This window comes from Haemaphysalis longicornis, unplaced genomic scaffold (genome assembly GCF_048455015.1).
Source record: "Haemaphysalis longicornis isolate Haplotype H1 unplaced genomic scaffold, Haemaphysalis longicornis Haplotype H1 scaffold_3, whole genome shotgun sequence".
NCBI classification, from domain to species: Eukaryota; Metazoa; Arthropoda; class Arachnida; order Ixodida; family Ixodidae; genus Haemaphysalis; species Haemaphysalis longicornis.
Genome location: NW_027526335.1, coordinates 27,078,408 through 27,103,861, shown reverse-complemented (window position 1 = coordinate 27,103,861; position 25,454 = coordinate 27,078,408). Strand labels below are relative to the sequence as shown.

Genomic DNA, 25,454 nt, shown 5'->3' with positions numbered 1-25,454 from the left:
ACGTCTCTGGAGAAGGGCCTGTAAAGCGTGCTCTTCCACAAGAAGACTCTTTAGCACAGGCAGCCAGCTTGCAGATGAAGTTACGCACATATCTCGCATATTATTGACATGTTGGGCCGCCGTAATTCATCAAATAATAACTTCGTTGCAGAGCTCGTTAATCAGCATGGAGAATCTGATTGAAGCTGAGATACTCTAAAGGGACAGGCAACCGATTTTTGTGGAGTGCATGTCCGCTAGCTCGTATGAAAGCCAGCATTTTATATAGTCCAGTAACCAAAAGAATTTTTTAAGTAAAATTCCGGAAATGATTTTAATTCGGCACTTAACATCCAGAAATCGGAAATGTGGTGCCATGCAGTACCGAAACATGTCACTATCATACGCATACAAATAACTCCGTCGGTTCCAGTTCGTGAGTCGTGACCGGCGCAAAGAATAGAAAAGACTTCATTTTATTATTCTTTAAGCTGGGGTCAACTGTTTAAATGCCTCTTTTGTTCACGTACAGTGAAAAGCAGGTAAAAGTGTGTGGCCACGTGGATCATGGTCATTGTTGCCAGCATTTGTTTTGATAGCGTACCTAAGGATGGTAGATCTAAATATTCGGCGTTCAAACTTTCCAGGGCCCTAAAAAACGTTTTGGTTTAAAGTATTTTACTAATTCCCTTTCATTTTGGATAGAGAGCTTATAATCCTCAAAAATCGCTTGTCTGTACTTTTAAAGGAGTACCGACACGAAAATTTTATCATCCATTCTTACTACTTTTATCGATGCCTAATGGTCTCGCGATCCCGACACGGCACTTTAAGGAGTACTGACACTAAATTTCTCGCTTTCAGTTTTTATGCTGTAAAGAATACCTATGGGCCCAGTAATTACGAAAATCAAACCGAAAGCCGTCAGCCGCCAGCATATAATTAATTATAGCGCGTTTATTGCAACCAGTTTCAAATTCGGTCACCGCGCGGAAAAATGGCCGTTCGAAGGCCAGTCTGCAAGCGGGTCAGCCTTACGTCACGGTCTCACCCGTGACGTCAGGGACGTTCGCCGCATCGTCTGCTACGATTGCACATGGTTCGCACTCGCCCGCGCAGTCGACATGTCGTCTGAATCGTCAGACTGGGATGAGTCGCTGCCACCCGACAGACAGAACAACTTTATTTGGCCAGGTGATTAGGCCGGCGATGTCTTCGCCGTCATCCGTTTTAATATCACTGTGGCTCGAACCGGCGCAGAGCGTGATAGCAAAAGCTTGTCGTCACTCTTATAATCAATCTGATCGCGAAAAAGAAGTTCCGCATGCGAGAAAGTAGATGTTAGTGTGGTGAAAAATTGTGCTAGGAGTTGTTATCAGCGCTGAATTTAAAAGCGGCGTTCACATATTTGCCGCGATGGTAAGCTTACGCTGACCGGCCGCGGAGGTTCGGCGCTCCGACCCAGCACTGCCGGCACCGCGGCGCGGCGAGCGGCCGAAAGATGCCGCCACCTGCGCGCTAGAATCAAAACAGGCCACGGCAGATGTCTTGGTAACCGATCACTGAAACGGAAATTATCGCCAAAATAAAGCTCCATATGCGAAAAAGGGGATGGTAGTGGGGTGAAAAGTTGTGTTAGGGATGGTCATTCGCAGTTGTACAGATACCGGTGATCAAATATTCGCCACGATACTAAGCCTAAAGTTCCCAACGCAGAAACTGACCCGAGCAACGCCGAGCCCGCTGGCTTGGGCGACAGTTCTTGCGGCCGCCGCCGCGCACGAACTCAGTCCACGTTTAGCGCTGCATGTCGTCGCGTGGAAAATAATGCATCTTGGCGTCGTCGTCGATTTGCTCGGATAGGCTTCCACGAGCAGTACTTCGCATTCCGCGAGCTTGCCGTAGCACAACTTGGGCGAGCTCGGCGACGCGCACCGCCGCGTCACCGCGGTGCCGCGCAGTTTTCGGCACCAGTGCAAGGGAACATCATGCGCCGGCCACGAACTGAAGAGCAAAGACGTCGAACACGCAAAGTGCGCAAAGTTTACAAGCATTGCTCACACAGCTACACCCAAGTCTCCCGCTCAAACGAATACCACCGACAACAGCAGCGCAGGATATCGTTTCCGGTTCCGAAAACGACTATATGACGTCACCCTGAACCGGCCAGACACGCCGGCCGATGTTTCGTCACGCCGAAAGCGATTTCGCTAGTGCTGCCGATTTGTGGAAGCTCGCGGCCGGGACAATCAAAATCGATTTTAGATGTGATTGCGGCCTCGGATCGCTGCAAAAATTTCTGTGAGGCATCTGTACAAACTACTGAAGCCAATTATATCATTTTTTATGGATAAAAATTTGGTGTCAGTACTCCTTTAAATACTTCAGCGCGCGATAATTAAAATATATTTTACAGCCTGAAGACTGTTTGTTTCAATTTCCCACGCTTTCAGCCCGAAATGCGCATATGACAGAATCTCGGCATGACCTAACCGCTTTGTGCGGACGTTAAACACTGCGGAGGCCGGTGGGGGCGTTGTTTCGACCGCGCCGCTGCCGGAGCTGAATGGCTGAGCTGCCTGAAGGTGCTAGGCCTACTATTTCGGGGGAAATTCGATGACCGCTTTCAATAAATGTCCTGGTGGCGACTGCTATTGCGATTGCGAGCTGTGTTATCACTTTCTTTCCCGTGTATGGAACTTTATTTTTGCCAACAGCGCCTTTCTGGGCAGCGGTTATGCCTTTAGCTCTGGCTACGCGCACCCGTTTGTGAATGCGCCGGCGCCCAGTGGCCGCTCGCGGTGCCGCGCACGTGAAGTGACGTCACGAGGTTTTGACGAGCACTGCTCGCGTCACTTCTTTTGTCTACCACGGGATGATGTTACGCTGATGTCAATTTGCTGAGTCCCGCTCTGCGTGCTGTTCCGTTGTCGCGATAAATGAGATCCCATTAAAGTATGTTCTTCGCGTCGCAGGCCGCTCATATTTCAGCCAGGGAATTTTTTGAGCAAAGGAAGCGAACTGTGAAATAATATCAACGACGAAAATTGGTGTCAGTACCCCTTTAAGAAACCCCTTAACAAAAGCGTCTCTCCTCTGTTTGCTTGCCCCACTGTAAAAGTGTGCAAAAGCGGTAGCGATTGGTGAACAGGAAAGCAACACACCACACCACCACAATTCGCGCGAAACGATGTTGACGAACGATATCGAGTTTGCAGATGAATAGGTTTAGAACTTCTACAGTCTTTCCATCACACTCTTTCAGGCAAGGGTCCAGGCCGGTAATGCTGTACACATTACTAACATATGAGGAGTTTTTTTTTTTCGAAATGAGCCAGGTCCACCTAACGCGAATTTTAGTAACAAGCGGAAGTTTGTTACCGGACCTAAATGCAGCGCCATCACAACTCTTATATGATATATTTTTCATGTCAGCTAGGGGAAGTTTATGGCCACAAGTAATTAAAAATTATGCCGTGAATTAAATCATTATTGGGGTGATAAGTTTGAATTTGGTTCGTATTGAATTGAAACACTCAAGTTTATGCCGCTTTCTTATTAAAACGTTATTTAAATTGACTTTCAAGCATTCTGCCCTTGAGTTTTGGTGGTAAAGGGATTAAAAATATGCAACAGGACCTCAAGAACAGTAGAACTATACATGTAGAGCAGGTGAGTCCTCTTGGAACCATTAGTTGCTCTTTTAGAATTCTTACCTAGTGTAATTATCTTTGGCACGCCTCAAGGCACTAACGAAGTAAGCAAGCTCTTCATTGCTTTGCCGTGAATTTCCAAAATGCTTCGCAAGAAGGCTGCTTACATCTTATTCTTCACCTTGATGAAGTGGTTCGTACTCTGAGAGCGGGGTAGGGGGTTTGGAGGATTTGCCAGGGCTTGTAATCGGGGGCTATTTAGTTAGGTACTGAAATGGTAAATATGGGAACAAAGAAATAATAATAGCCACAGTTGTTTCGTATGAACGAGGGATATGAAATGAAATCATTATTTCACATCTCTCTTTCATTTCGTTCACTTTGCCGTAGACATCTGTGGACAGATCTTTCGCCTATCTCCTAATTGCCGCCTGAATTCATATTGAGGCAGCCACGAAACGCACAAGAAAACTCCCGAAAACACCCAGGAAAAGGTCTGGACACTCAAGCGAAAAAAAAAAAAAAAACTCTCATCGGGCAAATGCATTTGGCTTATTTTGATCCGTGAAACAGCAGGATCTGGCACATTTTCGATACAAAGTACGGTCTGCGTACAGGTTTTCAGGGAATTATCTCAACTATTTTCTAGCCATCCCTTCTTTTTGAGGAACCTTGCCGAGTTTTTCTTGTCACTGCCGCTTTATCCGGCTCAGTTTTGGTTTCTAAATCTGGCTCATTTCGAAAAAAAAAAACGCCTTATATGGTCTGTTTTTTGCATTAACGGCCAAACACCTAGTAAAGACGACAGACCATTTGTTGATGTATTCATACGGATGGGATAATTAAATACACTGATTACATTCCAAATAAAGGCTAGTATAAAAAACAGCATCAAAATATTTCCTGTAACGTAAAGTACATATCAAATAAAGCTACTTTGTTATACGCAAAATTTAAACGAATTTCAAATGTTAAAATAGTGAAAATTGATGTTGCCAGCAATTTTTCAAACGCAAAACCGTTACTGTAAAGAAATACAATGCGGGAAATTGACCCCTTTAAGCAAAGGCAACCCACCAGAACGAAACAAACAAAAACACATGAAGTGGAAAGAGATAATGAGAGTGAATAATTGAAATTTGAATAATTGAATAATTGAATAATTTATAATGAGGTTTATTGGCAGGGCTGGCAAGAGGTACCAACGAGGTCTGGCCATTCCCGAGTCCAAACGAGGTCTGGAGTCCGCGCGCAGGTCTCGCGCCGAAGCACTGTCGATGGAGCTGCCGCTGGCTACGGGCGACATATACCCTCTGGGGGATTGATGCCACTCGGAAGGTCAGCCTCCGCTTTAGCCGAAGATATACCCGCTCGGGGAGACTGGAGCTCTTACGGTCGCTCGCTATCTTTGTTACAAATTGAGCAATTCAGAGTGAATAATTGAGAGTGAAAAGTAATAGCGGAAACATCCCAATATTTAATCGTTCAGAGGTTCACGCGACATCCCTCGTCAAACCTACTCTGGAAGTAGTTAGAGAATTTGCGAACACGCGTAGCTTATACACAAAACACTCCATACTTTAGAAGTGTTGTTTCACCACGCTAGTATGCAAACGTCGTAAAGTTCGCGAAATCTATGTCATACCAATGTTCTTCCTACGAAGGAAACTAGCGACTAACAAAGCAGTAGAACTGAAACAAATTCTTTTCAATCATTTTCTGTCCAGAACAGACAGTGGCGGTCTGAAGAGTGGGTAGAGAAGCCGGTCAGGAGAAAAACCACCGCACAAACCAAACCGGGACACCCACCCACCGTTTACTTCCATAGAATCTCCGCTGAAGCGAACAGCTATCTTTTCCTTCGCTCTCCATTTCATCGCTCCATTTTGGCGCAGTGCCGGTTCATTGTTCCACGCGGAAGGCGATAAGCGTGTCGTAAAAAAATCGTTTCACCGTGGGGTGCGCGACGGCGTCGTTGAAAGGAGCGTCAATTCGAGTGACGCGGTGCACGTCGGAACTGTCACCGGCGAAGCGAAGTTGGCTCCCCGTGGTGGGAGATATTTTGCCCCATCGCGCCACCGACGCTTCACCTCGGTGCTGGAGCGAAGTGCGACTACAAAGACTTTGTTAGCCCGGCTAGTTTGCACCGCTTTGGAATCCTTTGATGCAACGGCTTGACTTTCTTGGATAGATAAGCTCCTCGGCGTACGATTGTTGATGGCGCGGTGTGGCGTTTATACGTTCACTTTTAAGAGACCGGCAGAAAATGCGGGAAAACCGTTCACGCAAAGTATACAACTTTTTTCGTACCTGTTATCACTGCGCAATACCGTACCCATCGTACACGCTGTGGGAGAATTTACCACTCCCCTGTAGTTACGGTCACCTGAGGTGAAACAATACCACGAATTATTTTAGTTTTTATGGGAAGAAACAAAGGGGATGTTGTCCTTTTTTTGTGTGTGTGGTGAATAACCGCATCCTAATCATCGCTCAGTGAATAAACCGGGAATTTAAAAAAGAATGAGGTGTTGCTTTTTTTTTCAATTTATTAAATAGACGTTTATATTTAACGTAATTTTTTTGTAGTTGATGTTTTCGCGGATGATATTTTCACTCTCATGACATCACTGCGGTGTCCTTATATGTAAATAAATTCCCATTCGAATAGAACAATAATCGGTACCGTAGGAGGCTTAAATTTTATTTTATATTTAAAAGCCAGGTAGTGGCCTATGCATGTCTTTTCGTCACGCCTATTCAGATCCGGAACAAATCGTGTATGCTGAGAGGGAGCAGAAGCAGAAATACACAATGACAACTTCAAGGCGTAACGACGCTTGAACAGTATGGTGTCAGGTGAGGTTGCAATCCGTCATTTATAATTTCCCTCTCCTAACAATTTCCGCCGCCCTATTGAAAGAAAAAAAAACAGCGTATGTTCTTAATTCCCGCAGCATACACCATATTTTACACGAAGCTTACGAACAACAAGTTCCTTTCCACGATACTGTATCGCCTGCAATTGACAGTAAATAAAAAGGAATAAAATCTTGATTACTACGAAAAGTCTCACATTACATCTGTACTTCCTGTGTTGAAGTCTGAACAACTAACAATAATAAACACAGTGAAGGCGATGGGTACAAAAAAATAACTAGAAACAGCACTAACAACAAAACAACAAACAAGCAGAGAGAGAGAGAGGAACGAACGTGATGAGAGGCGCAAGCCCCTCAAGATTTCGGTCCTTCGAATCCGAGACGATAGAGCCGGAGGGGGTCGAACGCTCGACCGCTTGGTCGCGTACCGGCGTGCGGCCTATTGAAAGCGACCTGACCCCGGCGTCGGCGAAGGCTTAACAAGTGGCCTGTAGAGCCGCCGGGCGACGGGCTTTGGCGGGCCACTATCGATCTGCTTTGGCCACTCTGCCAAGAGGGAACTCAGCCGCCCTCCTCTACGTCACCTCTTCAGTGCCGCCGTTGCTGCCTTCCCATTCGCGTGCCAGCCGGACCGACGAGAGCCAGCCTATTCCCCCCTCAGATTCGCAAGAAAAACCCAGCACGTTCGCACAACAGCAGGCCAGCCACGCACGGTGGCTGCGCTGTCGAGATATAAGAGTCCGGCAAGCGGAGCGCCCCTTTTTTCAGGCTCCCACGGAGGGTGGCTTCAAGAACAACGCCCGCTCCGACCACGCCGCCACTGACGTTTGACGGCTGGCCGGCCCCCCGCGGTGGTTTGATAGCTCATGTACCTTCGTTGCCGCTCGCGGAATACGAAATGAGGGAGGCCTAAGTGGTGGCCTGTTTTGTGGTCTCTCTTGATACCAACTCGCTTTCGCTGCGTATTACATGACTGTTAATACTTCTTTAGGGGGTCTCTTCTGCATGGCGAAACGGGCGCGATTTCTGTTTGCGTTCTCAGGTGCGTGTTCGGAAGCCTTTCTTCGCTGAGACTTGCGTGCGCTCTTTACGTTCGTCCCCATTACTCACAAAACCCTTTGCTGCTTTTCCCTAACTAAGTTTAATGCCATCGTATTTTTCATCGTTTTGAACCTTGAGCTTTATGGCTGCCAAATGAATCTCATACTTTAAGGGTCGTACATTTATTCTGGGCATTCGACGGCATCTGCGAATACTATGCTACACCAAAAATCACTAATTTATTGCTCTTAACTGCTTCAACTTATGTAAACACACTAGTTCCCGTGAGAGTGCCTCATGTGGACTTGGGCAAAACGTTTTTAGAAGCGGTTTACCTTTAGCGGGCAATGGTTCCTGAATCGCGGGCTGCAGGGCGCATTTCCGAGAAAACCAGCCATGCACGCATGTTAATTACTGCGACGATCACGCTTGCTCGCACTCGGCGTCCGTTTAAAGCGCAGCATACATCAGGCTCGAGCGCTTGTAAATTGCCTCTTATATGACTCCAAACATCATAACGCCACAGCTCCACAGAAGCGGGGGAGCTTTTTTCAACCTTTCTTCACCTGACAAATAGGCTTTCCTTTTTTTCTCTTTACGCAGGCTCTCCAAATTGCAGTTTCATGCCTCGCGAATCTGTTGAAACAAGAAGCCTGGGAGGAAAGACACGGCCTCTGCTGTGATCCTGCAAATGTTCGCTTTTCCGCGAGGCCTCCTCACGCAACCGTCGTCCCTTGCCGTGCACACCAAGCTGTGTGCGCCGGTTATTCATTCTGGAAGCCCGAGGAAGACCATTAATAACCACGGGGTGCCAAAATCTTCCATCCTGGAGGGTTACGAGAAGGCGGAGGGGAGATACGCCGCTTTTGTTTCTCTTTCCCGCCAAATTTTTCTCTTCCTCTCTCTCCCGTGTTCTAGTTCGTTCGCCGGAACACGACTAGAATCAATCAGGCGCACCAGCTTTTGTTGCCCGAAACTTTGCCGGCACGCCTGAAAGCCGCGCCGCACCAAAATAAGGATCACGTCATTCAGTTAAACCCAGCCCGCGGGCGTGGGAAGATGGCGGAGAAAGAGAAAAGTTGCAGGAGGAGAGGACGAAGAAAGAAGGGAAAAAAGGGAGCGATTTGAACTGGTAGCGTAGCAGTTCTTAAGCTTCTGTTTAGTCGGGCGCACCTGTTCCGTTCTTTTCTTTTTGGCCGCTTTTCTTTTTAAGTATCAAGGCTGGCGTCTTGTAGTTCCGTCCGGCTTCCCCTGTCGAAAGTTTTCGTGCGTTTTTGAGATTCTCGCTTATTCTTCTAAACCTTGCATCTTCCATCCGTGGCTGCTCCCAAATTTTGGGCGAATTTGTTCTTGTTCAGAACTTGGAAAATGTCGTGTTTGGGGGCTCGCGCGGAAACAGGCACTGACTTAGAAGAAAAAAGACCACAAAAAGCAATAAAGAAGTGAAAACAGCCCCCAAAAAGATGTACGCGCGTAACGCTGGGAAACAAAGAAAGGTCACCATTGATTAGATAAGAAACTCCGTTTAGAACATTTTGGCTCAAATAAAGCAAATAAGCAGAGTTGGTGACCACACGTGCATAGCAAACCATAAGTAGACTATCCGTGTTGCAGGGCGCATTCAACAGCAATGACCTATACGCAGTGAGAGGTGTAAAATCATATGTGCAACGTAACATAAAAATTTGCTCGCAGGGAATAAACGATAGCCCAACACAGTAGTTTCAGAAAGTCATTGAAAGTATTAACGCTTCATTCTGCAGGGGACTGTACGTGTTGTGTTAGAAAGTTGGGAGGGATATTGATGATGGTGTGGTGTTCGTGCTGATGATGGCGATAAAAATTTTAAGGATGATCATATTTTTATGGGTTTTAGTTGCGTCAATAATTACGTGAGTGCGCCTCCTGCATGCGGGCGTGTATTTGTGTTCGCGTGGGTGTGTGCTGGTCTGTCTGTCTGTCTGTCTGTCTGTCTGTCTGTCTGTCTGTCTGTGTGTCTGTCCATCCGTGCGTCCGCCCGTCCGTCCGTCCGTCCGTCTGTTGACACAATCCTCTTTATTACGCTCTACAGGCGTCCATCTCGGATCCTGATAACCTGAAACTAATTGTGGGGTTAAATCTTGGTGCCTATAGAAGGTACATACTGGCTGTGAGCGTTATGTATATTCTTCACCATATTTACATTCATTTTCCGACCTGTGTCTAACACGTTGCAGTATGTGTACTTCTTGGCTTTCTCCGGCGGAATCTATTCAAAGAAGTATATTCACCGACGTTCCGCAGCGTAGTCCAGCTCATCGCTTATCGAGCTGAGCATTTGTCACGAACACCACAATTTTCATCTCAGCTGCAGGTTAAAACTCGCAGGAACGACCCTCAGTTTTTCTTCTTTCTTTTCGTTGCTAGAGCCAAATGCGCGTGTTCTTAAACTAAAACGTAGGCTGCAGACCTGAAAGCAAAAAAAATTATTTTTGTCTTGAAAGCGTACAGAGTGCGTTCGGCGTACCCGAAATGTCCGGGTTCCGACTGCCCTGAACAGCACACCTGATTGCCTTTTTCTGCCACGCTAATTCGTAGGTACAGAGACCCTCCGTGCTATTTTGCCGGAAGTTTTGGGGTCCATCCAGATACAATGATGGTGTAACTACCTCTTTTTTTATAAAAATAAAGTATCTTGTGCGTTGTGTCCTTTTTGTATTTTTATTCGGCGCGTGCAACACACATACGTCCACCGAATGTTTGACGAGAAAGTACCCGGAAGTACGATTTTCTTTTTGCAAAAGGAAAAAAAAAATGTTTTTGTAAAGGAGAAACAGAATACACGAGAAAAAGATAAAAAGAATGATGGAAGCCGCGGAAATGAATACGCTAGAAAAGGAGAAGGAAATAGCAAGAACCACTTGGGTCCGTTTTGGGAATGGTGCGGAACCCGCGCTGAGTTGAAACTAGCGTGATGCGCTCGACAGGGCTACATCGCCATCGACCAACGCTGAGCGTCGCGTACCAGGTGCGACCAGCTTCCATGCGACGAATAAATCAGCGAATGCATACGCGTGGCGCGATATTGAACCGTCGCCTTGCTCTTTTCATTTCCTTTTCACCGCCATTTCTTTTCGTCTTGTTCATTGCATGTTCGCTGAGAAATTTTGTGTTGCAAAGCTTTATTCGGGCCGTACAAAGTTAAAAAAAGGTTCTGCTAGAATTAGATGGGTCTGGTGCTTATATTTTATTGCTGTACAAAAATTTGTTGCGGAACAAAAAATGTGACTCTTCGACACGGACGTGTTCGTTTGACGACGAACGCCTGTAGTTGTGAAGGAGCGGGAATACATTTGATGAAGTGGTCATGTATTCTTTTAGGTCGGAAGATCAAACTACTTACATTGCTAAACACTAAAAATGTCAAACGATTGGTAGGGTGCTGACGTGAGTCAGGCTTTTCAAGGTAAAACTAAAAGGGATGATTACAACGCGAGTTCTTATTGGTCATTTATTGAGAATTTACCAGCAAGTAGCTTCAACACATACCTTAAAATAATAGGTCAAAGAAATACCCGCATTTTACACACAATTTGATTACTTTTTAAGGTACGACGTTTTACTCTGGGGTGCGAGACCACCTGCAACAGCTGTATCGCATTAATGAATTAGTTCTGGCCAATTAATTTGTTAGTTACTTCACAACTCTGCAGGCCAATGCGCTGGCACAAGCAGGAGCGGGTACACAATTGCGCGACATAATTGCACGGCATAATTGCACGAAACAAGAGACAACAATAAATAAGGCAGGAACATGAAAGTTAGAAAGAAGGTGACGGCACACGTCACCGAGCAAACAATTAAAACGAAAAATGTCAGAGGGCAGTGAATTCCAATGTTCGACCGTTATAGGAGAAAACAACTGAATTTGAAAACATTTGATCGCGCAAAAATCGGGACCAATGAATATTCATGACCATGACATGTATGTCGTGTCGGTAGTGGTTTTACACTGTCAGAGAGATGTATTTTAGGTGCGGAGAACCTCATAACCGCACAATGTCCATAGCATTTACAATCGCAAAAAATCACACAGGCACCGGCAGGATTCGATCCTGTGTCTAGTAGACCAGACAGAGTTAGGGTTAGTGGTCTTACCCATTGGGCGACGACCGTTTTTTTACTTTAATGCATGAAAATTTTAGAAAACTTTAGAAGACAAGACACTTAACACACAATAGGAACACTAACAGACAGCAAAGGGCAAGGACATCAGTCGAACAAAGATCAAAAACAGGCAAGCAAACGCACGCATCCAAAAGAGGCAGCCACTCCGGTGGATCACTAGCCTGCGCAGCATGAACGCTTCGCACCAACGGCGCCTGTGTCCGAAAAATACACTTGGTCGGTCTAGGGGGTTCCGCATGCCGATCAGTCATGCGGCACTTCCACAAGCTAAACAATCCTAGGAGAACAAAAACGTCATAAGCCACCCGGCAGGAAGCGAATGGTGTACGGGGTGATGTCAATGTCCTTTTTTAGTGTCCGCTGCAAAACGTCGCAGAAGAACACAGCGTCCCGGCACAGCACAAAACAATGATCAATTGTCTCTGGTTGATTACAGAGGCGACAGTTGTCCAACCAGGGAATAAACATTCCCTTTTCGCGCAGCCATGTCTTAACTGGGAGTGTGGAAGAATGAAGCTTGAAGAAAAACGTTTTTGCATTTGGCGGAATACACATACTCATTACGCGTTTTAAACATTGCTTTTCTGCGGGCCTAAGTAAGACTGGCGATAAATAGGCACCGGCAATAGACTTTCAACAAGAGTGCTCGTCATAGTTTTCCTTGACAAACTGAACAGATATTCCAAGGGAAACCGCGCGGAAAGAAAGTTAAAAGGCTCCGCGACCTCCTTGAGAAATCCCCATGGAGGCTTCGTATTAACTTCGCCCGTACATATAAGCAAAAAAGGCAAATAAAAACTTATGCGCTGCTGAAGTACAGTTAGTAAAAGTGGGTGATCAACCAATTTGTAGAAGAAAAAACGAGACACAAGTTGGTGCACAAACAAATGCATGAGCCCAACACCCCCTGCCTTTAAAGGAAGAAACAAGTTGTCCGTACGCATAGGTTCCCATTGAGAACCCCACACAAATGTTGCAAAAGCTCTATGTAGGGCCTGAACTTTTGCTCGCGCACAGTGAAGCACTTCAAACACATAAAGGAGCTTTGTGGCAAGGAAGACATTACACACTCTTGCACGTGCAAACACAGAGAGCTCTCGCCCATTCCATGTCTTCTATGCGCGCTTAACTTGCGTAAGCGCTGATGACCAATGAGGCCCTATGTCCCGTATTTGATGCAACGGCACGCCGAAGTACCAAAGTGGGACGCTATTCCAATTAATACCTGTGAATCTGGATGGTTTCGTTCCCCATTGTCCGATCCACAATCCCTTAGTTTTTTTCCATATTAACGTCCGCTACAGACACATCGCAGAACTGCTTAGTCACTGTAAGGGCTTCCTGGACACTCCTTTTGTCAACGCAAAAATACGCTGTATCATCTGAATAAGCAAGCAACTTAACTTCGCATGATTGCAAGAAAAAACCTTCCACTCCTTGACTCAGCTAAATTCTGAGACAGAGAGGCTCGAGGTACAATGCGAACAGCAACGGTGACAGGGGGCAGCCTTGTCCGACAGATGACTTGGTCGCCATCGGCTTAGAAAGAATACGATTGACAATAAGGTGTGTAGTGCACCGATTATAGCACAGCTTGATGCCCTTTATATAACACATCACCTAAGTTGACTGCTGCCAGAAGTGCGAATAAGAAATCGTAACAAACCCGATCAAACGCTTTTGCAAGGTCAATTTGTATTGGGGCTTCCTGATCTACCGAATCAGACACGCACTCCAAGACAGAACGAGCAATATGAATATTTGTGTGAATACTCCTGCCCCGAATACCGCAGGTTTGGTGGGACCCCACTAAACTAGTGATTACAAATTGAAGGAGCCTAGATAAAATTTTTGCAAATATTTTGTAGTCAACGTTGCAGAGGGAGATTGGTCGGTAACCCTCTACATACCTTAGTTTCTCTGCATCTGCAGTTTTGGGGATTAGCACCGTGTGCCCTGAATAAAAGGTTGGCGGCAAGATATTATGATCATAGACAGCCGTAAATACGCCCAAGAGAACTGGAGCAAGGATACCAGAAAACTTCTGATAGAACTCCCCACCAAGGCCATCTATCCCCGGAGCCTTGTTAGTCTTAAGTGCGGAGATGGCATCCTTAACTTCCTCCAGTGTAATAGGCCCTGACACCATCATGCACTCGTCATTTGTAAGCCTGGGAAGTAAGTCAATGAGAGAATGGAACTTTAAATGCCGAGTAATAATACTGGACCTCCCAAATAACGTGCTGTAATGTGGGTGGAAAGCACTGACAATTTCATTTGCTTCAGTATGCCTAACACCTTTATAATAAATTTCAATTATCTCCTCTGCAATTGCGGATTGGCGCTCATCACTAAGACACCGGCGAGAAGGATAACTATAAAAAAACCTTTCAGTTCTGGACTGAATTAAGGCTCCATGATACTTTTCGGTTGCATATTTTCGCAATTGTCCTTTAACAAGCCCAATTTCTTCCAAAGTAGATCCCGCATTGACTGCTTCCAGTTCGTGAAGTGCCACCAATGTACGGGAAAGTTCACGTACATGAAATCGTTTTAAAAACGAAAGCCGAGCTGACTCCTCTATTGCATCATTCCCAATTTCCTGTTTAAATAGATCCCATTTCTGATCAAGAGATAGTTCGGGAGTTTCTCGAATATTGTGTAAGCAATCAGATACCCTCTTACAACAAATTTTGTCAGCCAGTAGAGAGGTATTAGGTTTCCACAGATCCCATTGAGTTGGCTTGTTACGTGGTGTTGACCTACCGAAGTAGATTGACACCATACAGTGGTCAGTAAAAAATATTGGACGTACATTATAGTCCGAAACGCCAGAAACTTCCTCTGCTTTAGAACGATCATGCTAACTGCAGACACAGTTGAAATTGCCTATAAAGAGAACCTTTCGTTGTCACACCAAATCAAACGCCCTGAAGCATCTACTGTTCCTGAGTCCTCTCACATTAAGTGTGGCAGCGTGCAATGCTGTGACATTTGCCATCCCGTTGAAGCATCGTACGCAATTTCTCCTCCAGCTGAACCCCCCTTGCGGCTGGCCTTGGACGTTTGAGGCTTAACTTGCTTCTTGGAACCGGCTAGCGGCACGCATCCACTAACCCCGGTAGCCGTGTCAGCATGGTCCAATACAGTGGACGCCTGCTTTTTGCCGGCACTGGATGGTTTGCTTTCGCTGTCAGCTGGAGCTGGTCTCTTCACCGGTCCACTGCTGGCACCCGAAACGTCCTCACGCAGTACCGAGGCATCCGCCCATGATGGGTATGAAACATCGTCAGCGTCAACATCCCCAGAAGACATGTCGCTGCGATCGCTATTGCTGCCGGAAGGGGCACTACAGTGTGGTCGTCAACCAACGCGTCATTTGGAGGCAGTAGATGCGTGTCCATTTGCTCTTCCTGCTGCTGGTCGCATGACGTTGCCCTAGACTGACTGTGAAGGGAGCCACCATCCTGCTCACGATCTGGTGACACTGGATTTGGACGCATATCCTTGTTTTCTCCTGCTGAAGGAGCCGTAGGCACATCCTTCATGTTTTCCGACAGCATCGACTGGCTAATCTTCCCAGTCGCATCAAAGACCTCCTTGACGTCCATTATATGGGCGGAGAGGTCCTCATCAGTCGATGGTTCCTGACCTTGGCGGAGCTTGTCAGCGTACGTCATGACGCATCTCTCAGCGTGTGACCATATCGCCTACACTCGCTGCACCGAGGTGTTCGGCACTGTCTCTGCACATGTACAATCCTGCTGCAACGCAGACAAAGAGGTTGCCGACCAGAAATCAGAACAGGGCACTGGCTTCCATAAATGTTCCTTCCATAAATGTTCCTTCCAAACTGGCTTCCATAAATGTTCCATAAACAGCGGAGAGTAAGTTGAAAGGAGGAGGAAACGCGGCGCGACGATAATGCGCGGTTTTCGATTTACGATTTCTCAGCTAATACTCATCGCTTTAACAAAATTCTTGCGGGAGGAGATTGCTAATACATTGCTTTATTTGGTTACATGTACATCCACGAATCGGCGGAAGGTATTTCAGGACCCCTTTAAGACCTCCCAATGTCCGTCCGCGTCCATCCGTGCGCGCACCCCCATCCAGCGAAAATCAAGCGAAATTTGATTTGAGCCGTGAGTTGCAGTTTCATTTAGGGAATAATCAAGGTGCAACTCACAGCTCAAATGGAATGACGGTCGGGGCACAAATCGGATGCCACTCGGGGCGCAACTTGGATGTCATTTCGAGTCCCCGTACTCCGCACCCTCGCCATAATCCATGGAGTGGAGACGCTGCTACTTTTTTCAATTATATTCTACTATTTTGGCGGAAGTGTAAAATGTGTGGGTATCGCTCGCGTTTCTTTCTAATTCTCTATGGCCTCATATACTTGGACATGATCAAATTAATGACTGCCCTTATGTGACCATTACATAAAGACATTACGGTAAGCTTCAGGGAAGTTTGCCTGTGGTAATAATTTTAATCCTAGTGAAAAATTTTCTGAGCTTCTTAAAGAAATATTTACAATTCCTTTCTAAAAAAAGTTGAGAGAAGCGGAAAGCTAAGTGCGTGAAACCTTCGCTGAAAGTGCGTCCAGTCGATCGTCAACCCTTCGAAGACCCAAAACGCAAACGCAAAACGAACCCATGCGACGATGTTTCGCGCACTGAGTAAACGCATGTACGAACGATCTAAATATATACCCATACGTGGTTCATAAGACGAAGGTATACTGTTGTACTACTACATGATCGATGCATGTATTGCCTTACCTAGAACCGCTCCTTTTTCGTGATTTTCAAGTAACAGTGCTGTCACAATGGAAGACCGGTTTCGCTCACGCGCCGTGTGTCGAGAGATCTTATCAGAGCTTTGCGGTCGACCAACCGGTTTATGGGAAATGCATAAGTTTTCGACAGAACGCCATCGGTTCCACTAAGAAAGCTTTTGCTCTAATACTTCATCGAAACACCATGAGGCCTTACTCGGAACCTCAACTACCTTCCAGTTGTGTCGCTGGAACTACGTCACTGCACTGCGCCCGACACCAATCGGTAATGCCTTCGTGATGTTACCGCTGCATATCTTCAGAGACGTCGGGTGTATAAGACGCACGAAGGGCCTATGGGTGATAATTTGGAACAGTAGTGCATACGTGATTTCTGTTTCCATTCATTTGGTTATTCGAGAGGCGAAAAAGCGCGAGAACAAATTTCGTTCAAGCACCTGAGTGGCCCAGACTGAAAACGGAAGCGTCTAAATAAATATTCGTGTAGAAACGTAAAAGTCAAGATTTACCAGCTGGGAAAGTAGACTCAAAATTGCAATTTGAACTATCCTCTTGCAGCACTATGTGTAGTACCAGGTTTAGAGATTATAACGTTACGCTACTGAGTGCCCAAATTTATGAGGTAAAATTAAAAAAAAATTCAATAACCTAAACCGCATGACCCAATATTAAAACATGGTGACAAATTAAGAATACATTCCCCTTCAAAATACTAAAATTGATTGATATGGGGTTTAACGCGCCGACGCAACGCAGGCGATGAGGCGCGCCGTAGTGGAGGGCTCCGGATTCTTAAATTGTGACTCTGCAAAATCACATCTTAAACATTGAGAGCGGCAGTTTTTCGGCGTTGTTTTTAGGGCAATATTCCACATATCATATCGTCAGGGGGCGCCTTCATGGATATAATCTGACAAAAAGAAAGGGAAGATCCCCATCAGGTATGTCAATACTTCGCCAGACATCCATAGCAGTTTAAGGGGCACTAGCAGCTGAAATATTTTTGTATTAACGTAAACATTACACGTTTCAAAGCTATTTCGGCTTTTGCTTTTGGTCGACGGCAAAAGATGCTTCATTTTTTAAAGAAATAACTAATCATCGAAACTGGCCACCATTTCTCCCACTTAATTTTCCCAATTACTTTTTTTTTGTCTCAAGAGAGAAAGTCTCATCTCGTGAAGAGGGGGGAATACAGTCATCCAAGCTAGGGAAGACCTGCCGCTTGAGATAGCGAACTTGAGATAAGGAATCTGTGCGATTTCCCAGTATGGCTCTTGACGAGAGGTGGACCATGTAAACGATTTTGCAAATAATATCAAACTTTTGCCTGGGGCTGTAGTATGTAAACATAAACAGAAACAAGAAGCCATAGCTCTTGCATTCGAGCGCAAATCTTCTGACATGGTTTGTGCGAAAACGCAAGACATTTAACCAAAATACAAACTCTAACACACCTTTCCGCCAGTACTATTCAGCGAATTTACTTTAAGAATCTTTAAAGCTGATCAAGTTCGGGCCTTCAAAAAAGTAGATAACACTTCCTGTAATAGTCTCTACCGACAGGGACTAACGTGTTTATGACTTCAGTGTCCCTTTAGAATTTTTGAAGCCAATTCGCTGTTTTTATAGTTCTGATTATTCACAGTACCAACACTTCCAAGAGAAAATATGCTCATATATTTACATAATTCTTTTTACACAACAAGCGTGATGTAAAACGCGAACACGAGTAACGCCCACATCATTCTCGCAGCAGAATGAAATCAAAGTAAATGTTTTGGCTAAATTTAAACTTTTGCCCGCAATGATTTCGATATATATTGTCGCTTTCGGAGAAAATTGGAAAGCATTCAGGATATAGAAAAAGGTTCTATTTCGTCGAAGTAACCATAGCCTCATATTATGAAACATCACTCGAGGATATTTTCTCTCTAAAAACCAATTATATATCGAGTTACTCGGTCAAAAAGCTTTGAGGAGAATTTCGATTAAAAGAGAAACTTGAGCCCTTGGTGTCGACTTTGTAACAGCGTTTTCTTTTTTCTTCAAGTGGCATTGTCTTGCCTGAAGTTTTTGTGAAAAGAAGAACATAGCTGGGGCAAACATACTTTGAATGCTTGGCTAATGTTGAGTGAACTAAGTGCAATAATAGCTAAACGTCCCCTGTAATGGTCTTTCGCGTGATTTCTACTGCAGAGGTTCGTTTGAACTAACTCTTATTCTTTATATGATGTGGTTTATGTCATATTTTTCTAAAATTTCTGCCGCATTGCCTAGGAAATAACTCCACGGCCGTTAGGTATATCAGGAATATAGAAGCACTGTTATCGCAAGAAATATTGGTCAAATTTAGAGTTGGAGTTGCCTGCTATGAAAGGAGAGGTTCTGAGATAACTTGTACTACCCGGATAAGCACGCGTGCCTGTAAAAGCCTCCAAATGTGCTCCAAGTCGCTTTTACTGCGCTTACGTTTTGGAATAATGCAAGCGTGTGGTTGATTACAAACTTACGGGCAGCAATGTTAGTTCCCACCACGGCGAAAACCGCCGCCTACTTTGATATTTAATCTATAACGCACGCTGCCACAATATCTTGTTTAATTTATTCAGTAATTAACCCTCGTGGTTACGTAGTGGTTTAAAGGGACACCGGAACACTTTTTCATTTTTTTCAAATCCTAAATTCTTGCAGTACGTAGTCACCCAGCACAATTGGGTCGCAATGTACCTCAGCCAAAAATTACCGCTCTTTGCCCATCAGATAACTTCGAAACTCGCCCCAAAGATTTTTCTTTCTTTCCCGGTCTTGACGTTCTTCAACGGCTCTAATTATCTCACTAAAGCAATGTAGCGGCTGTTGGGCGGTTTTTCTTCAGTTGCAGCAATGGAAGGCAGAAATGGAAGGCGTATCTGGCGCGAGGAGCTAACCACGCAGTGCCGCTCCGTGCTGGCAATAATTGTAGCTTTCGCAGTGGTTCCAGACGTGAAGGAAAGAGTGAAAGCGCTTATCAAAAGTGTTGCAGGGTCCCTTTAGGCGGCCGAGTTGCTATACCTCAACGGGACAGTTCCTGGTCGCTTAAGCTGAACTACCGACGTAGGCGAAATGCAAGACCCTCTGTCTGTACAAAGATTCTGGCGCACCTTAAAACGTGTAAGGTGGTCCAAATTTCCCATTCCCGACCAGAACAGGGCACTCGAGGGCCCATGTGCCAGAACACTAATTAGGTGAAATCAAAGTTGGCGTATTTATTTTCTCCTCGCAATTCTCTGGCTTCCCATCGAATTCCAAGACAACGCTATTGCAAGGGTAAACACGAGAAAGCCTCAGGACAGGAGCTGTACATTCCTTAAAGAACAAAGCAACACTTTGGTCATTGGCCAGTCATGCGGGAACACTCGTAACTACAGCTTCATGAGCAGTTGTAAAATGGTTTATTACGAAACTACGTTCACCTATATTAACGGTTGAACCTGCACTAAGCTGGTTACGAATACAGAAACATGCCACGGTGTCTCGGTGTCTCTACACAGTGGTCTACGAAGGGTGAGAGAGAGAGAGAGAGAGAGAGAGAGAGAGAGAGAGAGAGAGAGAGAGAGAGAGAGAGAGAGAGAGAGAGAGAGAGAGAGAGAGGAAGTGAGCATGTTTTAGTGCCGCGTGTGATGCAGCGTGTGATCTCCCAGGTAGCAGCAGGAGACAGTGGAAGAAGGCTGCGCGCCGGAGTAGCAAAAACGGTACCCCTTTATTTTGGTTTGGCCGCGGGCCATGCTTTTACTAATTTTGTGCACAATCTGACCCACAGAAAAAGTTGGAAGTTGGGCAAGTTGGTAATGGGCCATCTTACGAACAACTGAGCACAAATTGTGATGTCCGCTGTTGCTGATCTTGACAATTTTTTCTCGCCGGATTACTTTTTAGGTGCCATTTATTTATTTTTTACGTCCATGGTTACCCTAACTTTCCACTTCACCCAATCTGTCAAAGTATTAATTCATTCGAAGATGCACAGCAGCATGCAAATTGAAGGACCCGGTACGCAGCAGCGCTGAATATGCGCAGCCCCGCGAACTCACGCAGACACTTTTACAGAGATACACGCGCGCAATCATGGCGAGAAAAGAAAAGGCCGCAAAGCGACGGCAGGCAGGCCTCTTCGATGAAAGTGCGCGCAGCGGCGTGGCAAGTCCCCTGTGGCCAGGACGCCGCCGCCGCTGGCGAAGAGGGTCGGCCGCGGAGCTGGCGGAGAGCGGCCCGGCGGCATCCCGTGTCATCGATTAGTGCTGTCACGCGACGCGCTTTTCACATCGATCGCGGGCCACAACGCCGCGCGCAGCAAGCAACGATTCGTCGCGCGCCCACTTACTCGGCCGCTCGCCCAATTTTCAAAGTCCGCGCCTCTCCTTCCCTGCCCAGTGCTGTCTCGCGGTTCTCTTCTTCGCCCCGTCTCTCCTCTCCCGACAGCACCTTCCCTTCATCGCTGGGGACGTTCTCCCCCGTCGCGGCCAGGACGCAGCGAACCCCTAGGTTCCTCGGTCTGTCACCTTATCTCCCTACCCTACCAGGGCGTGCCGCTCCAACCTTTCCGGCCGTCTCACAAAAGCGCCCCTTAACTCCCCTCTATGAGCATGGGAAGACGTCGGACGCCGGTCTCCTTCTCCAACCAACGGCAGTGTTTCTCTCGTCTACTTAGTAACCAAGCAGAGCTTAGAAGTAATACATTTTAATGCGTAGTATTCTTTGCCGAGAACCCCCTCAGCCAGGACCGTGTAATGCCCTGAATTTGCACAAAAATGCAGATATCGTGGAAGTTCCACCTGTAATAGTTATAATGGCGTAAATGATGATAACTGGTCGCACGAAATTTTGAAGAACTAAAAAATTAGAAAAATAGAAAAAATTAAGGAAACTGGTGAACCGTGTAGCGCCCTGCATTTCCACAATAATGTAGTGCCCTGCATTTCCACAATAATGTAAATTATCCGAAAGTTCCAAATCTAGTCGTTATAATAGCGTAAATTGATATAATTGGTTGGACGAAATTTTGAAAAATGAAACGCAAACAAATATTTAAAAAAATACGGAAAATGGCCGAGCGTTTAACGCATGGCATTTCGACAATAATGCAGATTTCGCGACAGTTTCACCTGTAATCGTTATAGTAAATGGAGATAATTGGTCGAACGTAATTTCGAAAAACTGAAAAAATTAGAAAAACATAAAATAATTACGGAAACTGGCGAACCGTATAACACCGTGCATTTCTGCAATAATGAAGATTTCGCGAACGTTCCAAATGTAATCGCTATAATAGCCCAAATGGAGATAATGTTTTCGCTGGATTTAGAAAAACCAGAAAATTTGGCTGGAAAAATCTCACAATCAAGACAAGCAGCATAAGATTCCTACGCATTAGCAGGTAAATTTCTGAATTTCTGAAGACTTTTTTATGACTCTGTTGTTTCTGATTTGTTTGTGTTAAATGTACATTTTAACATTTGTCTGGAGCCTTATCCACACGTTTGTGCTGGTTGGAGTGTGTTCCGTACGAAGTATCGTTAAACCGTAAACGCAGAAAACGCAACAAACGCAAGCGTGGCTCCTCAGAGGATGTAGCGTTCCCTTGCTTATGTTCTTCCACGTAATTTGCTTTCTGTCTCTTTCTTTCTCATGTGCTTAACCAGTTTTTAATCACAGTAGCTCTAAAGGATGACAAGTGGGGCTAGTGGGTATCTTCTGGAATTGCGCTGGACCTACCTACGACGAAAGTGGGCGACATGAGGACGCGACGGTGCGCATATTCATAATACGTTTGATTCGATGTTATCCAAGTGCAGTTCGGAGGAGGATAAAGGAGTTCGCCTGTATTCCAGGCAAAAGTTTCAAATTTCCTAAACGTAGCGTTACTTTTCTTTTTAGCTCTTATATTTTGATGGGACGGCCGTATTCAAACTAACTGCCCGTGATCCTTGCACGGGTAGGATTAAGTGGTTATGCGTTGAGTTCCATGCGGGGTACTTGCGGGTGTAGGAGAACACGCCAATGCCCATCTTTCAACGTGGAATAGGAAAAGTTCGTTCGGGGCCTCCGACAGCCCGTATGTGTTCGGTATGCTCGAATGCTGCCTGTTTACCTACAAAAACTGTCTCTCTTCTGGCATGGCGACGGATGCGGCCTACTTCAGGACAGCTTCGCGATCACCAAATGTTATTTCAACGACTGACCAACTACACGTTTCTTTGTTTCTCTTGTCTTCCAGGGCTCATTCCTGTTTACTTTCTTGGTTTTTTTGCACACAGGATGTTTTTAATCAGTGAGGTTCATTTTGTACGCTCACTTTATAGGAAACTTGGCGCAGGAGGCGTCGAACCAACATTTTTCAGCAAGGTCGTTAAGGCAATGGGAAGGCAGCGATGGAAGGGGCATCAGCAGCCTGGCGACGGTCTGCTGTTGATGATCTCACGGTAGCTGTGCTTCGGTGGTTTTCTTCTCGTTCCAAAACAAAGAAAACCACTGATATAGGTACATCCCGTAAAAGTCTTGACAGATTGTGTTTGTTGCTGCTTGGAGAATTTCCAATATATCTCACCTCTTTGTAAATAAATGTTTTATTTACGCTTTTCATCAGCCACTATGTTATTTGCAGAGCCTTCACAGGGGCCACCCAAAAGTTATGGCATGTCGTGAACCCGCGCGAATGGTTTACAACTTCTTCCATTGTTGTCCCTTCGTAATGTCCTTCGTGACGCTCCTAACTGCCGCTTTATTCGTGTTTGGCGCCTCACTTCTACTCTCTCGGGAATCCTTCCTTTTCTTTTCACTCCTCGCCGCATTTCGAATGATACGATGAGCGTGTACAGACTCCTCGGGGGTGCTTGCTGTCAGTTCATAGGTCCCTCGGGACCTGGCGGCTGCCGCCAGGAGCGCCGCCCCGTGGTTCTTCTGTGTGGGATCCTTTGCGAACGTGGTTTGAGGCTCTCGTCCCGCGAAAGCTGTTTGCTCCCAACACTTCGCGATTGTTTGCCCGGGCTTTGTCTATGTGCTCCAGTGCGGCTTCCTTCGTTCTCCTCCGTTTTCATCCCGCTATGTTCGCTTCTGTCTTTTACCTCATTTCATCTTCCATTGCTTTCGCCGCGTTCTTTGTTACATTGCTCTATAAGTCTTGTACTTCATTTCCTTTAGCGTTATTTGAGGCATGGTTTATGATTTCTCTACCGGCGGCTCCGGAGGTTTGTCTCAATTTGCGTCAAGTATATTGTGGTGGCGCCCGTCTGTTTCCCCTCTGTATTCCTTTTCTGTCGTCCAGTGATAATACTGACGCCTTTACGTCTCTGTCCCTTCTGTTTACTAGTGGAGACGTCTTGTACCATTTTGGCGGTTGCTCGCCTATTTTGCTTGCTTCAGTAATGTTGCGAAAGGTATTACGCTCTTTTTTTTTGGTTCCCGCTTTTTTTTTAACACGAACGTGTTTTATTTCCGCGTACACGAAGATTTCGCTGACGTCATGTCCGTCACGGAATTGACGCCAGTACAACGAAGCAAGTGGCTTGTAAAGGGTGCACCCCTGCACACAGGGTCTACTTGCGGGGAAGCAACCTTTAGTACTAAAGAGTTCGTTATACCAGAGTCCTTCAACGACTGTGGTTATACTTAGGGCTGTTCGTTTTCGAGTTTTATAGTTTAACGCGAAAGTGTTTTATGCCACGATACCCCAAGATTTCACTGATGTCATATCCGTCACGGAAATCACGCCAGTACACCTTTGCCGAAACGACCCGCCAGCATGACGTCGCTCGCCAAGCACACCCACGGCAGCCGCCGACCCGCAAATCCTACTCAGCTGCAGATTTCGCTGCACATTTCACTTTCGTGTTTTACTGATTCCTATGACCGAGGAATCAAGTATAGTGTTTTCTTTACATTTGACACTGCTTTGAGGGTATCATCACTAGCCTTCTTTTGTTTGCCTCTATGCTTCGCGCGCTTGCTAAAACGTATTTCAGATCATGCGTGTCAGGCCTCAATTACCCAGACACAATATTGCACTTTTTGTCTACTCTGCTAATAACAAATGGAACACCCACATTCTCAGATTTATTACTATTCATGCAGAGCGATAATATTGTTCGATACTGCGACAACAAAACGCAGCAGAAATTGGGCTTGCTTATTTTTAATTCACTATCTCATAAAATCTCCCGGAGGACTATTTTTTTTCTTCGATTTGTCAGTTTCTCGTGAGCATTTACCTGACTCTCTGTGGCTTGAACCACGGGGTATATCTCTCGTGGGATTGCTTATCGTTTCTGCGTTCGCTTTTGAAAAGGAATCGCGATCTGCCGAGCAAAGCTCGTTGGAGGAAGAAAAATCCCCGAGCTGGGATTACTGTGTCGCCGCTTTGCCTCGTCGCAATTCCGTTGAAAGCGCCGCGTGGATTGTCTGTCGCACACCTCGCACCTGGAGCGATCGATGTAGTCTTATTACCACCTCAAAGCTGCTTGCTTTCATTTACCACGCACGCAGCGCAGCCAATAGCTCGAGAAATAAAAAAAAAGTACACAAACGCTAGAAAAAGCGCAATCGAGCTTGCCCAAAAAATGTAAGGTAACAGCGCAAAAGGCGAAAGCCCGCAGCCAGGGTATCTCGGAGAAGAGCGAGTGCCATGATGTCTCGTATATTCGCCGCTTATAACGGCGCCGTTCGTTTTCGAGACAATTTGCGCTGTCGGTGTCCCCGCCTGAGAGGAGCGAATATGTAGCGGTGGGTCCGGACATTTGTGAAATGTTTCCTTTGGAAAATTGATTCGAGCTTTGGTTCTTGTGTGACTGCGCGTGCTGTGAGTCCTCTTTGATTCGACGTTTCTTTTTTTTTTTCATAAGTGTGTGTGTATGGGGGGGGGGGGGGGGTAGGAGGAGGAGAAGAGTGTCTCAC

At 45.8% G+C, this 25,454-nt stretch overlaps 1 long non-coding RNA gene across 1 annotated transcript in view; it reads left to right on the top strand.

Moving 5' to 3' along the window:
* LOC144174182 (uncharacterized) overlaps positions 1-9,558 on the top strand; it is a 251,175-nt gene extending 241,617 nt beyond the window's left edge. The window contains exon 3 of the long non-coding RNA XR_013323439.1: positions 8,159-9,558. This is a non-coding gene — a long non-coding RNA (uncharacterized LOC144174182). The remainder of the gene's footprint in view (positions 1-8,158) is intronic.
* Positions 9,559-25,454: the final 15,896 nt, after the last annotated feature.